Raw genomic sequence first — 16,339 nt, forward strand, 5'->3', positions numbered from 1 at the left:
ACAAGCCTGACAAGAAAACTGGGATTTGGAAGCAAAAATTATAATTGAATTCTGCTAACACCAGCAAATACCTTGACTGAAAGGAGGAAGGCTGTGCTGCCCCATATTAAATACTAAAGAAACTGCGGCTGCCGTGTGCTACCAGAGCATGCGCGTCTGTGTGTGGGGAGAGGAGGGCAATGGCAATGCTCTCAGCAGCATTTCCTCTGTCCCTGCTCTGAGCCACCTCTTTTTTCCCCTTGCTACAGAGACTAAATGGCATATTTGGTTAAAATAAATAAAGAAATCCTGCCATATCTAAAGGAGAATTTGCAAATTGAATAAACTGATTATTTTAAGGGCATTTACAAATCCATTCAAAAACTATTCACCATAACATGAAGAAAAAAATTCCTATCGGTGTCGGGAATTGTCCTTAGGGAGATACCACTCTAAGCCTCTCAGCACTGCGCTGCCAATGTCTTTGTTCTTGACCTGACCTAAAAAAGCGCTCTCTTTATGAGTCACAGAGGATTTATTTTCTGCCTTAGCATAGCCCCCGCTTCTTTTAGGCAGAAAATGACACTTTGCTCAGTTGAGGCAAGGAACCTGTGCTTTTTGTGATGTGGATGATCGTCCACCAGGACCTTATGCTGGAGACACCAGTGTGGCTGAAGTCAGGAGCACAACTGCCTAGAAATACTTGCTACAGAGTCTGCTTTTGTGGATGCCACTGGGGTTTGGAGCTTATTTTCCTAGAGCAATTTAAGCCTAAAAATATGTTTCTTAAAAGAATGTTTTCCAAGATACTGCTAGTGTGTGTGTGTGTGTGTGTGTGTGTGTGAAATGAGGTATTTAAATTGTGATTTAGGTTCTTAACTAGTATAAGTCGCTTAAGTCCGTAGGAAGTTTACAGGTTTATGTTCACTTCTGTCAACTGAGAGCTTGGTTACTTGAGAACTCCCTCTTCTCCCCAGTTTTACCTGATAATTTTTCATTTGAACCGGCTCAGAACGAAACTCTGCAGTCTACGTACCCAGTACTGTAACTTGAGGGGATTTCTGCATGTCTGCAGGGAGATGCTTCATGATCTGGTCATCAAAGCTCATTGCTAGGAGCTTTATGGCTCATAGAAAATTGAAAATATGTTTCCTGATAGCGTCTATTTGGATAAAAACAGAGCCTGCAGCCATGGCCAGGAGATGCAGTGCTGGACACCTGTGCCCACGGAGGGACCGAACGCAGCAGCTGCAGTGAGACCAGCCTCCCTTCACACAACACACAGTTATTATTGGCGTGTCCAGCATGCTCGGGAGATCAAAGTCTTCATGATGGCCATGATAAGGCATTGCAGTATTTCTAGGAATTCTTCTGCAGAACAGAAACACAGTTCAAACTGTGTTGGATCAGCAGGGCCAGAACTTCATTGGACTTCTGCTAAAGAAAGCTTTGCTAATCTGCAGCAGCATACACCAGTTGAGGAACGTGACTTTTTGAAAATTATGCTTTTTTTCTTAGATTTACTTATCATCTTTTCTTCACTTCAATTTTTTTCCTAAGAAAAAATTTCCGTCTCTTCGATAATTAAGTGTTGATTTAATTACAAAGTACTATTGGCACCTCTTAAAAAATGTAACCCTAGTCTCACAGTGTTGTAGTATACTATTTTCATGTTGTTTGCTTTAAAAATCTGATAAGATTCTAAAGCTTTTAGTGACAGATAGAAGACTGAAAATAAAACAGAAAACATGTTCAAATACTCAAAAGACAGAAGAATAGAAAATTGAATAACTTTATCTTGAAAATTCTCATGATTTTTAAGCCAGCTTGCAATTTGATGAGTAGGAGCAATTAATTTTGTGTATATAACTAGCAGATTAGACTGCTATCAGGGTTTCAGAGGGCACGTGTTCCACATGCTAAGTAAACAATACAGTGCCAATCCTTCTTCCCCTCTTCTCATCCTCCCATTGGGTTTTACAAGCTGATATTTAAAAAAAAAAATGTTAATGTTTTTACCTATCTATATAGGAAAGCCATTTATTCTATCATTCAGAGTAAAAGGATACCATTACCATTTGAAACATTAAGTCACTTTCCAATTCATACCACGTGGGAGTTTTGTCCTGCAAATGACTTTTCCATTTATTGCCAGCGCTTCCTTCGAAAACAGTGTGCTGAGGATAAGCTGAGGACCGGACTGAGGAACCTGGGGCGTGGGGGGAAGCTCGGAGCTTCAGTGTTGCAGAAGTGCAGCATTACGGCTAAGTTGTCATCAGCCATATCTCCACTAAAAGGTGAAAAGGTAAGAGTTAAGCATGACGCAACTTGTGCTGCACAAATTTTCCACCCACGCTGCTGGCTAGCAGCCTTTCTAGAGCCCAGCTTCCCTGCTGTTCAGGACACCCGAGGGCAGGATGCCCGCTGCTGGATGGGGCTGAAGGCAGCTCACATGGGTTCTGCTGTTCCTGACCCTCGTGAGCACAATTGAGATCTGCTCTCTGCCAGGGAGCTGCTGCCCTTGAGTGCATTCTGGAGCTCTGCAAAAATCCACACTTTTGCATAGCTTGTGCATAAACAACACTGCTTATGAACAAGTTGGTACTTGCAGGTAAGCTCAGATTGGCGTTTAAGCACTGGTGTAGGCTGCTGAACATGGTGTGAGAATTCGGTTTAGTCTTGCTGGCAGCAAGAGGTGCGCACAGACGCACAAGAGAGCCCCCAGCTTCAGCAGTACCCAAACCCACAGTCCCACTGAAGTCAGCAGGAGCTTTGGGTTTGAAGTTTTTTCTATTCTGTAACTACAAGAGGGTATTTTAGATAGACCAGAAAATCAAAGAATCATAGAATGGTTTGGGTTCAAAGAGACCTTCAAGATCATCTAGTTCCAACCCGCCTGCTATAGGTAGGGATAGCTCCCTCTAGAGCAGGTTGCTCACAGCCTGGCCTTGAATGCTTCCAGAGAGAGGGTGTCCACAACCTCACTGGGCAACCTGTTCCAGTGTCTCATCACCCTCACAGTAAAGAATTTCTTCCTAATATCTAGTCTAAACCTACCCTCTGCCAGTTTAAAGCCATTTCCCCTCATCCTGATGATACATGCCCTTATAAAATGTCCCTCCCCAGCTTTCCTGTAGGCCCCCTTCAGGTCCTGGAAGGCCACTGTAAGGTCTATCAGAGCCTTCTCTTCTCCAGGCTGAAGAGCCCCAACTCTCTCAGCCACAAACTTTCCATAAACTGATACAAGTATGAGTTAAGTTGTAATAATGCTCTCATCACATCTTCTTAGTGCTGTGTAGTATTACTGGATGGGACTTATTTCTAAGAGTAGGCCCATAGACTGCTCCAGCTTAAGGAGCCTCTATGCCCACAGGTAAAACAACACTGTTCTTTGCGAGTAGCGTTTGCTGGCTGGGGCTCTAAGCAGCTGCCCACATCCTTTTTTGTGCTCATGCACCCCTTACGAGTACACACAGTATAAGACGTCATTTAGTCTTTGTGTATTTCTACAAAACCAGAAAATATTTGTTTGTTGGATACCTCTTGCTTAACATGACATACACCAAAGCAGTGCAAAGTCAGCTGTTCAGTAGATTTATTGTCCCTTCAAAAAGCATTTGCGAATACCCGAGAGGTTACCTTCTTGTGGATTTGTGCATTAGGAAACTGATGTTTGATAACTTAAGCATAAAGTAAATCTCCCTTAACTAACAATATCAGAAACAATTTCTAACAAGAGCTTCCAGGAAATATCCAATTCAGCGTGCAAGGATTCACTTTTATCTCTGCATTACAATGCTGATAACTCTGAGCAAGAGCAGAATTGCCTGCACTGATAGAATAACACACACCACCCTTCTTTTACTAGCCATTTGCTTTATTTTTTCTTCTTGCTCTCTGGACAGATAAAGGGCATGATACTAAACTGCTCTGCCATCTGGTCATACTTTTGTTGGTTACTATTTAAGATAGAGCAGATGTTTCAAAGTGATATGAGAATGCAGTCTAATAACTAAGCAAAATACACATACCTTGCTGAAGGCTATTTATTTGGGAGAAAATATTTCACACATTCGTGTGTTGTACAGAAGATGCTTTAATTAGGTTATTGTATTTGCCTGTCATATTGTACTAGCTTTGTACTAGAAACAGTCTTATTAAAGAGAAAGACTGTCTTTTTCTACGACCAAGGTTTTTGATATTTAGGGAAAGATTAAACAAAGAGAACAAACTGCCTGAGCATTTCTTTGACATTCTGACACACTATTTCCTAAGCCGATGCTCTAGAGGTGAAAGCTAAGAAAAGCAGAGAATGAAGTGCTTTGCTTCTTCTACTCCCTAGCCAGTAATAAGCCCTTTCGTAATGAGCAATAGTCAACGATATTTCACTCCATCAGAACCAAACACAAACCATCCCCTGCAGAGCCAACAAGTCTTTTCAATTTTCCACCCTTTTAGTACAGGTACTTTTTAGGAATGACTTAGAAGAGGGCTACTCAGTGCTCAGCCATCTGGCCACATCCAAACCCCTAGATGCTTTGTCTCAAAGGCTACAAAATGAATGGATTTAAGAAAAATGGAAAAAAAAATAGGTGCAGCATTCTTGACTATGAACTGTACTGTGACAGGCTGCTCTCACCAATTCAGGGACATCCCTCATGAATTCTAAAGCGACTTTCATCTAAGTCCTTCATTTTCCAGGATGGCGGCTACCAAGGTACTGAAGCAGAAAATGCACAGCTCTTCAAGGCACCATTAGCAGCTCCAGCCTCTGTTCACAGATATGCACATTCTACCACAGGAAGAGAAGTTTTGACTAGAGAAGACATTTTTACTTGTACTCAAAATGAAACCTCTTGCAGAAAATGGTCGTAGTTGTTCCACCTTGGATTAATGTTCCATCTCCTCTGATACTCTCTTGCATTCACTTTTGTTATCTGTCCCTAGCTAATTCCATTTTCCACAGTTTTCTCTTTCACTGTCTCACATTTTTACATCTTTTACTATTGATTTTCAGCCCTAATTACTAGCACAACTGTGCATTTTATTTTCTCTCACACAGCAGGTGACATTTCATCACCAGCTACAACGAAGTTACACTGATGGCAAGCAGAATGGACTACAACTGACAACAGATCATTCATCACCTGCTATAATCAACTCATTTGAAATACATATAGATGCATGAGTGTGAAACAAACAAAAAGATAACATAGCAAATTGATGGTAATTTCCGGTCTGAGTTTCCACAACTGTTTGGGCTTTTATTTCTTATTAGCCAAGATAAAACTGAATTATCTCTAATGCTTGCAACCAATCCCTTAGGATTTGAAAGCAAGCACCTTAAGGTCCCTATCACCTCATGCTTACGTTTGTTATCTTTCAGGAGGGGAGCTGGGCTAACTTCTTATTTCATCTGACTTTTCTGATGAACTTTTCTTCTGAACAGTTCCTTTGATTTTTATGGTTTTTGTTTGTTTTCAAGTTCAGCAAAGGTAGAGGGAATGGCAACAAGGCTGCTTAGAGGTATAGAATAACCTTCTTATACCAAGCGAATTTAGGAGTTTCCAGGCTGCAGAAGTGATAACAATGAGTGGATAAGCTGGAAGGCTACAAAACAGAGAAGTGGTTGGTGAATAATTTTTTCCTCACACCCCTGGGATAGTGTGTCCTTCAGTTTGCTAGGAAGTTTAAAACAACAGAAGGAAGTACCTTCTCATCCAATATACAAAAAAGTTGCAGAGATGCACTCTCACAGACTGGTAAAGCCACAGCAGCTCTGCTCACAGCAGCTCAGGTGCTGCTCTGCTCACGCAGCTCTGACCTGGTGCCTGCAGGTCAGCCTCTCTGTCCTTGTTCTCACATGCTTCCCCTAAATATCACGTGTATATATGGGACTAAACGGACTTTTAGTTTGACCCAGGCCTTTTCCTCAGTTAGCAATAAAACTGCAGTGTAGACCTTTTATTTTAACTTCCCCTCCATTCTGATAAACAAAGAAAGTTTTCCTACATTCTGCATCCATTCTGCACTGGCCTTACACGATCCACATCCACCTCCACTGCTGTACCCAGAGTCACTTGCACATGAATCTCTCTTGTGAATCATGCCTAAGAAGCATACACTACTTGTTATGCACTGAAGCATACAGATAGGGAGGGTTTCTGCTATTGCTGGGTTTTGTTTGTTTCTTACTGAAAGTGGATGCCTCAGTGGTTTGCAGAGATCAGACACACAGCAAATGTGTTTTCTCTCTTAATGGTTTGATATCTCCAGAATACAACCAGGTTTCTCACTGCTTTCCCACCCACTTGCACAGCTCAATACATCTCAACCATACTGTAGACACAGTGATAGAAATAAAAGAGTTATTAAAAAGAGTTTTGAATCTGAAACTGAGAGAAGTGTTGTGTAAAGGTCTAATCTCAAAGTCAGTAGCCCAGATCCATTTTCCTTGTGTGATGAAAATAAATTTCAAATAACAAAGATGCATTAACTCCCTTTCATGAAAACATTCACAGTGAAGGATCATGTACACTAAGTGCAAATTGTCATTTCACTACCTTTACTACCAAATGGCCACATGACACTAACCTACTTACAGAATCTCTGCAGATACAGGTGCATGCCCTTTCTTCCCAGTACCAGTCAGGTTGTTTTGAGCTGTGACCAAGTTCAGCCTCATCTCAGCAGCTGTTGCTTGAAACTGCACAGTACATAAACCTTGTTCTAGAGAGTCCAATGTAGGAGCGAATTAAGCTTAATCATACTCAAGACACAACACTCATTCTTTGAGACGTTTTGTTCCCATACAGAAGCAGCTTTAAATCTAACACTTGTTACATTGGACTCAGTTTAAGAAGCACAGAAGAGTGCACGCTATCTTTCGCAAGTGCAAGGGATGTAGGGGGAAGATTCTGAAAGGCTGTAAAAGACTATGTGTTGTCTCAGACTGGCTTAGAAGAAATAAATCCTATTAGCCTAATACATGCACACATATGCAGAGAAAAGAGCAGCTTTTTTTTTTTACAAAACATACATTTTCAGGTGCTGCGCAATGACTGCCTGTCCAATAATGAGGTAGGTTACGCAGTACCCTTATTTTATGATCTCTGTTAATCCTATATTTTTCACTGTGCACTTGTAGACACACGCTTCAATTAGTGTAAAACAAATAGTGTAATTCCAGATCCACTAAACCTTGGAGACCTATACTGTCATGCATACTCAGCATGCATTTACTACCATAGTAGTAGTAGTAGGAAGCTGCCACAGGCCTGAGAGTGGGACACAGCCGTGCAGGCCCAGCAGGTGAGGCCTGCTGCAGCTCCCTCAGCTGGGGCAGCTCTGTGCCATGCTCTGGGGGGGTTAACATGGGAATTGCAGTGAGAAAATAACGCATTCACTTTATCAGCTGAAGGCATACTTGAGACTTCCCTGTACAAGCAGCAGCCCTGTTAATGTAAGTCTGCACAGGGTGCTCTGTGGGCACTTCGCCCTCAGTGTGATAACAGAAAGTTTTCTCCAACACATCTAAGCTGCGGTGCCTTTTAGAAAAGGGACTGTAAGGAACTCTGTGGTTGATATTTTGGAGCTGCACCATCCTTGAGGCCGCAGAGCCCTTCCTTGCCCCGTGCTGCCCCAACCAGAAGGGCTGCTCTGCCAGAGCTGTCAGGGTACCCGGCCCTATAGGAAAGAAACCCTGACACAGCGTGACGTTTTCAAGCAACTCATGTCAAGCTCACTAAGAGGCTGGCATTTGCCTCCTTAACAATGTGGTGTGTGTTTAAATATTAAACTTTGCTTGGTAAGATGGAGTGAGGGGAAAAAAAAAAGAGGAATGCCAAATAAAGTGATCTCCAGGAGCTGAGCACTGAATAAATCCTGCATATCTTCAATGAAGTGGTAGTTTTACAATTAAAGCCTTTGATTTTCATAAAGTTGTTGCAGCATGTCAGGGTAGCAGAGGAAGAAAAATGTTGGAAGTGGGAAGTCAAGAAGGAGGCACGATATTTCCCCTGCAGAAGTCTAACATTTATTTTATGATTGATTCACTGAGCAGAAGCATCTTGCCACAGCAGCCACCCACTTAATGATGACAAAGCAGGAACACCTCAGCCCTGATGGTGCAGTACAGTCAGGCATGACATCTCAGATCAGGTATGCCTGGCTAATGGTACTACCACGACACCCACACTGAGCTTTGCCCACTCTCTCTTACCATGCGAAAACAAGTCACTTCAAACCTCAAGGCAGAGAGCATAATAAACTCATATATATTCAAAGTAAGAGTTTCTGTTCCCTTATGGATTGTTAGGAAAATGCTTCCTGACACACTGCAAAGTGGGTTATGCAAAAAGAAAACATTGAGATTTCATATCAAATAAGCAAATCAAGACGTTATCATGAATATATCATTTCATTCGTTAAAAAAACAACCAAAAATTCAACACAGTTATTGACATTATTCCAAGGAATTCAAGAAATCTCAAGGAAATTGTTTGGTTTTCCTGTCGCTTGCAAAGGATGCAAGAGGTGAGGATTATTCAGGACGGAGATGGACTCATCAAGTCATGGAACGGGATGAGCTTGAGGGAAAATGTTAATACATTAACTCTAACGTGTTTTTATGTTTCTGAATATCTCCCCCTCATCTCCTCCCTCAAGTATGTAAATTGGCAATAAATGATTGGCATTCACAAATGTGCCTCCAAGCAGGTTAGGGATAATTAGTAAAGCATGTAGGCACTCTGTCCTAAGAGCCAATTGTGACAAATCCACAAAAATAATGAATCTCTATTAATAGTTAATGATGTATGTCAAGAAGAGCCCGGTGTTCGGGCTCTTCCCCTTTAAAAGCATGCTACCCTCCTCTGCCTCGGCTGGTCCAGCCAAACGCCTCCCTCCCCTGTGCTGGCCTGCTTTGACTCTCAGCCAGGATGAAGTAATTGCAAGCTACCAGCCCGAATACTTCAGAAGTCTGTCACGGAACAAGATTCAACAAGCCTCTTCTCAATTTGTAAATATGCTGGGATGTAAGTGGTAAAAAGGCTCCAATGTCAAACAAGTTAAAGCATTAGCTGTGCTGCTCTGAGTGCTGCAGAGGTGCTTAAGACTTTATATATTAAGCCCTATTAACACTGTAAATCACCTTCATCTCTTTGTTCCCCACACTAATTTACACAAATTTTTAAAGAGCAAATTCTATTTACTTTTTTTCCTCCCTTCCCCCCCCCCCCACAATTGCATTTCTGCTGTTACTTATATATATATAAAGTAAAGTATTACAGCCATATAACTGCGTAAGATCACAAAACATTGTATATGTAAGAATTGCCTGCCTATCTTTCATAGAAGTTGATGGAAAATACAAGGTAGTTTCAGATAAAACTCGTTTTTTTGTACATATATTCTGATAAGGTAAAGTACCCCTATTGGGAATATCCATATTCATTAATGATGACCCATTTTGGGTTTGTTGGATCATATCAAAATACCCAAGTAAAATGCAGACAAAACAAAACAAGCCTTTGCCATGTGGGGAGAGAGACAGAATAATAGTGAGAATTTAGATGACATTACAATTTAATGATGAGCGTTCTCCTGGCTCTTTGAAACATACCGCTTCTTGATGTCCAAACATTACTGACAAGCCATGTACTGTTAATTGGACTGAAAAAACCCAACCCTGCTCCAAAATCCGTCACTGTTAATAGCTTAGCCTCTTTATTGTCTTCATAATTAATCTTCTTACTAGCAGAAAAGTTGAAAGAGTTAAAACCTCTCAACACAATGAGATGTAATTGGAGGTTTTACAAACTTGAACTGAAATATCGTAGCCCAAACTTCTGGGAGGCATCGATCCTGATCTAACAGCAGCAGCTTATGTCCCTCCCTAATTATTTAGAAGCACAGCTGGCAGTGTTTGTAATACCCAATTCCTTGTGACTTACACAGGAATCCTGTTGTGTTTTTTTTTTAATTTGAAAATGCTTAGTTTTAAAAGGGAATCAAGGAAATTTACTTTGAGCAGCGTAAGAGTAATGATGCAGGGGACTGTAATAAGGAACATCTTTTAATTTATCAGATTTCAAGGCTCTATTAACATGATGGCGTCCTTCTGTGAAGCTTTCACGTCCAATGTTTAAGAACAGGAAGCCTGTAAAACCTTAGCACATGTTTCTAAGTACGGCCCCTACTTTTGTCAGACAATGTAAGCGAGACTCCAAGCTTTACTTGCCTTTCTGTCATCTCTTCAGAAACTTCACTGCGAATCATCAAGCCCTATGGAGCCAACAGAGGTAAAGACCAATGGAGGCTTTGAGAAGTGCCAGAGCATTAATTAGCTCTGGGTTTCTGAATCTCTACTGATCTAATGAAAGTTGCTCAGTCACAGGATGATGTGGGAAGCCTGCTGGGGGCCCTCTGGTTAAGGCACAGAAGTGGGAGGCAAGAAGTGCAGGGTCTGTTCTTTATGCCAGCACCTGTGTGCAACCTTGAACAAACCATCAGCTTTCACCGCTCATTTTCTCTGTATGTAAAATGAAAATAATTGTGCTCATAGGACTACTCTTAAGCTAACTTCACCTCCATCTGAGAAGCACTTTGGGATCTTCAGGTTAAAGAAACTACTGAACTGCAAAATATCATTTAAAATATGTATTTTATGGATGTGCTTAAAATAAGTATTCCCTGTACCAGTGCGAAGTAGAATTTTGAGTGTGGGATACTGAGTCTAGCTGATTTTACTGTTACCTTGAAATGTATAAACATTGTTTGTATAGGATTTTTCAATTCAACAGATGACTGTGAAGCAGCAATTCAAACAGCTTTCCTTAGAATATCTATTGTTAATAAACAACTTTGCTTTACAGGATTATTTTGCAACACTTTGCATTAGGTATACTTCAAAAATATTTTCAAACATGTTAAAACACTGTGTGCTTGTACATACTTTAACATTTTACACAAGCTTGCATTTCTGTTTTAATGAAACAAAAGTAATTTCAGCAATGACATTCAATAGCTGACTCACATTTATCCTCAGCAAAGGTGACACATTGCAGAAGACCAAAGCATGGTGCTGCTCTGGCTCTGGCTATGTGCTGTGAAGTCAGAGCTGGCTGCTGGAACTGTGTTTGTCCCTAGCATCACACCGACAAACAAAGGCTCCCCAAAGGCATCTGTGCAGTCAGTCCTGGGTGAAAACTCTGAAAAATCTCCACTTGTGGAGGTAGGTTTCATGTAAGAATGAGCAAAACAACATTTGCTCTACTCAAAGCTAGTCTGTTAGCTAAAACAAAAAAATAGTCTTTATGCAACCATCAGGTAGGCTTAATGAGCTGGAGCTGAAGGCAGGTCAGAGTCAGAAGTAATTTCATAGTTCTGACCAAAAACTAAGCCTCAGTCCTTACAAGGAACAGTTGGTGCTTTCCAACCCAGAGAAATAGAATTATTTGAGTTCAAATCCCCAAAGTTAAGTTTCACCTCATGAACTCATCTGCATGAATGGGGAGGAAAAGAACCAGCAAGTGCAGGTAGAAGACCCAGACCCAAATCAATGTCAAGTAAAGTTAAATGTCTAAGTAAAGATAATACAGTGAGTTAAAAGGCAACTGCACTTCTTTTTTTTTCTAGTGGAATCAGAAAGATAAACTATATTGTTTTCCAGAATTAGGCTGAGTCTCGTTGTATAATCATAGAATCACAGAATCATAGAATTAGCTAGGTTGGAAAAGACCTACAGGATCATCCAGTCCAACCATCCACCTACCACCAATATAACCCCACTAAACCATGTCTCTCAACACAACATCTAAATGTTTCTTGGACACCTCCAGGGACGGTGACGCAACCACCTCCCTGGGCAGCCCATTCCAGCGCCTGACCACTCTTTCAGAAAAGCACTATTTCCTAATGATCAGCCTAAATCTTCCCTGGCGCAATTGAGGCCATTCCCCCTCGTCCTGTCACTAGTTACAAGAGAGAAGAGGCCGACCCCCAGCTCACTGCAACCTCCCTTCAGGTAGTTATAGAGAGCAATGAGGTCACCTCTGAGCCTCCTCTTCTCCAGACTGAATAATGGCTCTCACACGCGCACTTCTAACTGAAATCAAGGAAGTTTGGTGTGCTTTAGGATTTCCCTTATTACTTTTCTCTTCAGGAAAGAGACACGCCACTAACACGGGAAGATCTGCAGTACCACGTGCAGGGCTATAGGTGTGTGTTGGTGAACCTCTGTAACGGTTGTCTCTTTTTTTGCAGCAGAAGGCTTCCAGAGATTTCTTATGCCCTACTATACAGCAAAGATAGCAGAAAGCAGCAGGACTCAGAGCTTTGCAGATGAGGAATTACAAAGTGACCCCAGACCGGTATGAGCCGTGTGCTACCCAAAGGTGGAATAATGTCAGGTTAGCATCAATAACAGGAACATCTTTGCCTTGCACGTCAGTAGCAGGCAGCGTCACACTTAAGTTCATCATGCAAGGTGTCAGCTACAAGCATTCTGGTGTAAAAACCTCTAGAACAAGCTGCTATTTTCAGTGCAAGAACAGGACAGCTGCCAGCACTACCTTTCTTCTGCAGGTTAGACAGCAATACTCTGCTACAGAAGAGCCCAGAAATCCCTATCCACGGAGCGTTCCTCTCCCTGCAACACAGGCCGCCCGCCCTCCCAGGCAGCAGCCCATCTGACCTGCAGATGGGACCAGGACCCGAGGGACTTGCCAGCGGCTGGGCCAGTTTGAAGCCTTGGCCAGTTGCTCTTCCAGGGTGCTAAAGATCACAAAACCCTGCTATCCCACTCATCAAATAAAAAGCAGACATGCTTCAAGAGTTGGAAATTTACCAGCTTTTGTTGTACTTGCTCAAGCAGTAAGCTTAGAGAACACACTAGCCAAACCACTGGTAAGTCATTTGCTTTCAATCTAAGCAAGCTGAGAAGAGAGGAATGGTAACTGTCAGAAATTACCTGAATCAGGCATACAGCATTCTCTTTATGCAATGTGACTTTGTCTCAGACTGAAATAGGGCACAGCTGAATTCGTAAATAGCCCAGCATTCACCCCTCCGTCCTTGTGTAAATTAAAACATGGACCTTTTGAACAATTCCAGTGTCATCTGCAATCTCTTCTGGAGGCTCCATGTGGAGTTACCTTGGCAGGTGACTGAAATCTTACCAACTCCCTATTTTAGATCAACTTCTATTCTGTAATTTTACATCTTCCCTCCTCCTCATAGCTCCCTAAGAAAGTGACACCTGCCTTTGGCCAGAGGGACATAAATGAACTGTCTACACCAACCAACCCTACAAGTTCACATGCTACACTTCAGAAGTGTAGCAGGATTTAGTTCATCTCTTAATGCTCTACGCCATTGCTGATGCTAAGATAATACAATATTACTGCATAGGAGTTAAAATCTGCTGCAATCTATAAGGTGAGGGAAAAGCTTAATTAAAAAAATAAAATAGAAGATGGAATGCTTGGAAAGTTTCAAAATGTGATAGGGCCATGTGCTCATAAACTCAGCTAATTTGCACGCTTGATGCAAATCCACATGTAAACACGTTGCTGCAAGATGACATTGCTGTTGTAAACCATTCCATAGTGTGCTTTTTTTACACTTAGTTTTCTTTTCCACGGAAATAGACAAAAATGTGTGAGGGCTGCTCCAAAAGAAATGTCTCCTATGTGATGATGTTGGCCCATGATGTCAGAGGCAGATGTTGGTGGTGTGGCAGTAGAGGCTGAACCTTCCCACCAATACCCCATTACATTTTGATGCCGTGTGACAGATGGCAGCAGAGGGGCACTCTGACAGAATGGCGTCTGATGTGGAAGTGCATATGAAGCAAATGGTGGAACTGAATTCCTCCACGTGGAAGAAATGGCACACACTGACATTAATCGATGCTTGCTGAACGTTGATGGAGACTGAACAGTGGATGTGAGCACAGTGAGGGCTGGGTGGTGCATTTCAGCAGTGGCAACAGCAGTCACCTCCTCTGGTACAGATTTTTACAATCATGGAATACAGGCTCTTGTTCATCGCTGGTGAAAATGCACAGGTAATCGTGGTGACTATGTTGAAAAATAGCGTTTTGTTGCTGAGAATTTGCTCTACCAGACAGTGTTATTGTGCACTTTGTGTCTGTTGTAGTTTCCATGGAAAGAAATAGGAGGCATTACTTTTGGAGCAGCCTACTTATTTTAGAAGTGCAGTGCTGTTATTTTTAATGAGACCAACCCTGTGCAAGAGGGGAAGCCATGTCTGATTTTTTGTTGGTGCAAAAATAAGTAAAAGCAAGAGCATGCTGCAGAGGTGACACTGCCTTGAAGGTGAGCTGTGGATCTGATTGTTTCACACACAGCTGTGACCACTTTTGATGCAGATGCACAAGAGGGCAAGTAAATACACCTCATACTATTTAAAAAAAAAAAAAAGAGAGAGGCCTTCTGGACTTCCACCCAGACCCTGAGACATGCCATGTCCCTGCTGACCATGCTTAACATGTGGTGTTGGAACTTGTCTGTGCCAGGCCATGAACACTGTGAGCAATTCTAAACTGTATCGTGATAAATATTTTTCTCTTTCTCATTCATACCCTGACTTATGTATGATTTATAATATTTCTACTGGGAAAGCTTCACAGACAAGTAAGCTTTCCCTTGTGAGGTTTTCTACATTACCATTTGGAAACATCTTTTTACTTTTACTACGGTAATATTTTCTACATTGATTTTCAACTTCCTTGTTACTGGAAATTGCCTAGGTAATAATTTAAAGATGTTAAAGAGCTGCTGGTATTTCATGAAAAAGCCTGACAAACATTCAATTAAAAATTGTGCTGGTGATAATTCATCAGAGGGCACGCTTCTCTAGTTCCTTTTCTTTATTTCAGACTTTGCCACCTGAAGTTACGCTCCTAATTTCTAGGGGCACAGCTAACCCCTGTGCCCCTCTGCATTCTCCCTGGGAGAAGGTGCTGAGTCAGACAGAGATAAACTTCTAGCATAACCAGTCCTTCGTAGCGCTCAGCACAAGAGAAACAGGCCTGAGCTGCAACAGTACTTCAAGTTTCCTTTACATCAGGATTCTATAAAAAGGGCCATGCTGAGGCCTCCCACAAATGGAAAAGAAATAGCAGGTTTATTGCTATGAATGCGAGACCGTCAGGTTCATCTTATGCAATACAATGCACAATAATGAGATGGCAAAAATTAGGAGTATCATTTCTGCAGCATTTAAAAACTTTTTTCAGACATTTTCCACTTGTAGTTACCCTTATCAACAGTTTTCAGTCACCATTCACATGCTAGACATAAAGTGAGGAAGTATTCACCTCCTTACATTTTTGCCTACCCATTACATTCATAGGTACAACAAATTAGCGACATTTTCATTCCATTTTTTTTCATGAGCACTTTGAGTTTAAGGAGAAAGTATTCAGATTGCATGGATTAATTAGATGTTTTATTAAAAAAAAAAAAACAACAGGAAAATGAGTTGCAGAGTATAATATAAAACACAGCAGGCTTTGACTTTCTGCCTGGAAGCTGTTTAAAAAAATAATAATAATTAAGAAGGAAATGAACAGTACACTGTATTCTATGCATAAATCAGTGATATTAAAGGCAAATATTTGCTTTTAGATTATGATGAACTCAGATTTATAAGAAAAAAACGGACTTGAGATGTTAATTTAGCTAAATATGAGCTCTAATCAGCTATTCTGCCTGCATCATCTTCCATGGCTATGCATAATAATAGTAGAGGTGTTCGCACTGTAATGCAGCCTCTCACTGTAAGCGAGAGCCTGAGGATGTTTTCTCCCCTTATCCTTGAATCCCCTTTGCACAGCCCTAAGCCCCATCACACATTTAGAAGGAACAGTTCAAAAACTAGATGGAGTATAATAAATTAATCTGGACTTAGTGGGTGGATAAAAGGTCCAGCAGGGGTTTGTTACGGACCCTGGGGACAAGAAGAGAGAGGAAAATGGAATATTGCACAATGACATTAGTAAGGCAAACAGAGATAATACTGTGTGTGTGCCTGTCTGCGTGTGTCTGCAGAGAGAGGTGGGGGAAGGGTGCCTTCAGCACGCTTAGCCTGGCTTCATCCTCATGTAACAGCGACTGAATGCTGCTAGCCTACTTCCAGAGCTCCAGTGAAGAACTGTTTCTACATCCACGCTTAAATTGTCACACAAAACCAAATCACAGACAGGGAAACTCCTCCAGGAAAAGGAGAATGGCACTACAAGTCTCCATTCTGGGCAGCCTTTCCTACAAACCTGAAAACATCTTTCTGTGACCAGACCACCTAGAAAAGGAGCGTGTGTGCCGTCTGGACCAAG

Source organism: Numida meleagris, chromosome 8 (assembly GCF_002078875.1).
Source record: "Numida meleagris isolate 19003 breed g44 Domestic line chromosome 8, NumMel1.0, whole genome shotgun sequence".
NCBI lineage: Eukaryota > Metazoa > Chordata > Aves > Galliformes > Numididae > Numida > Numida meleagris.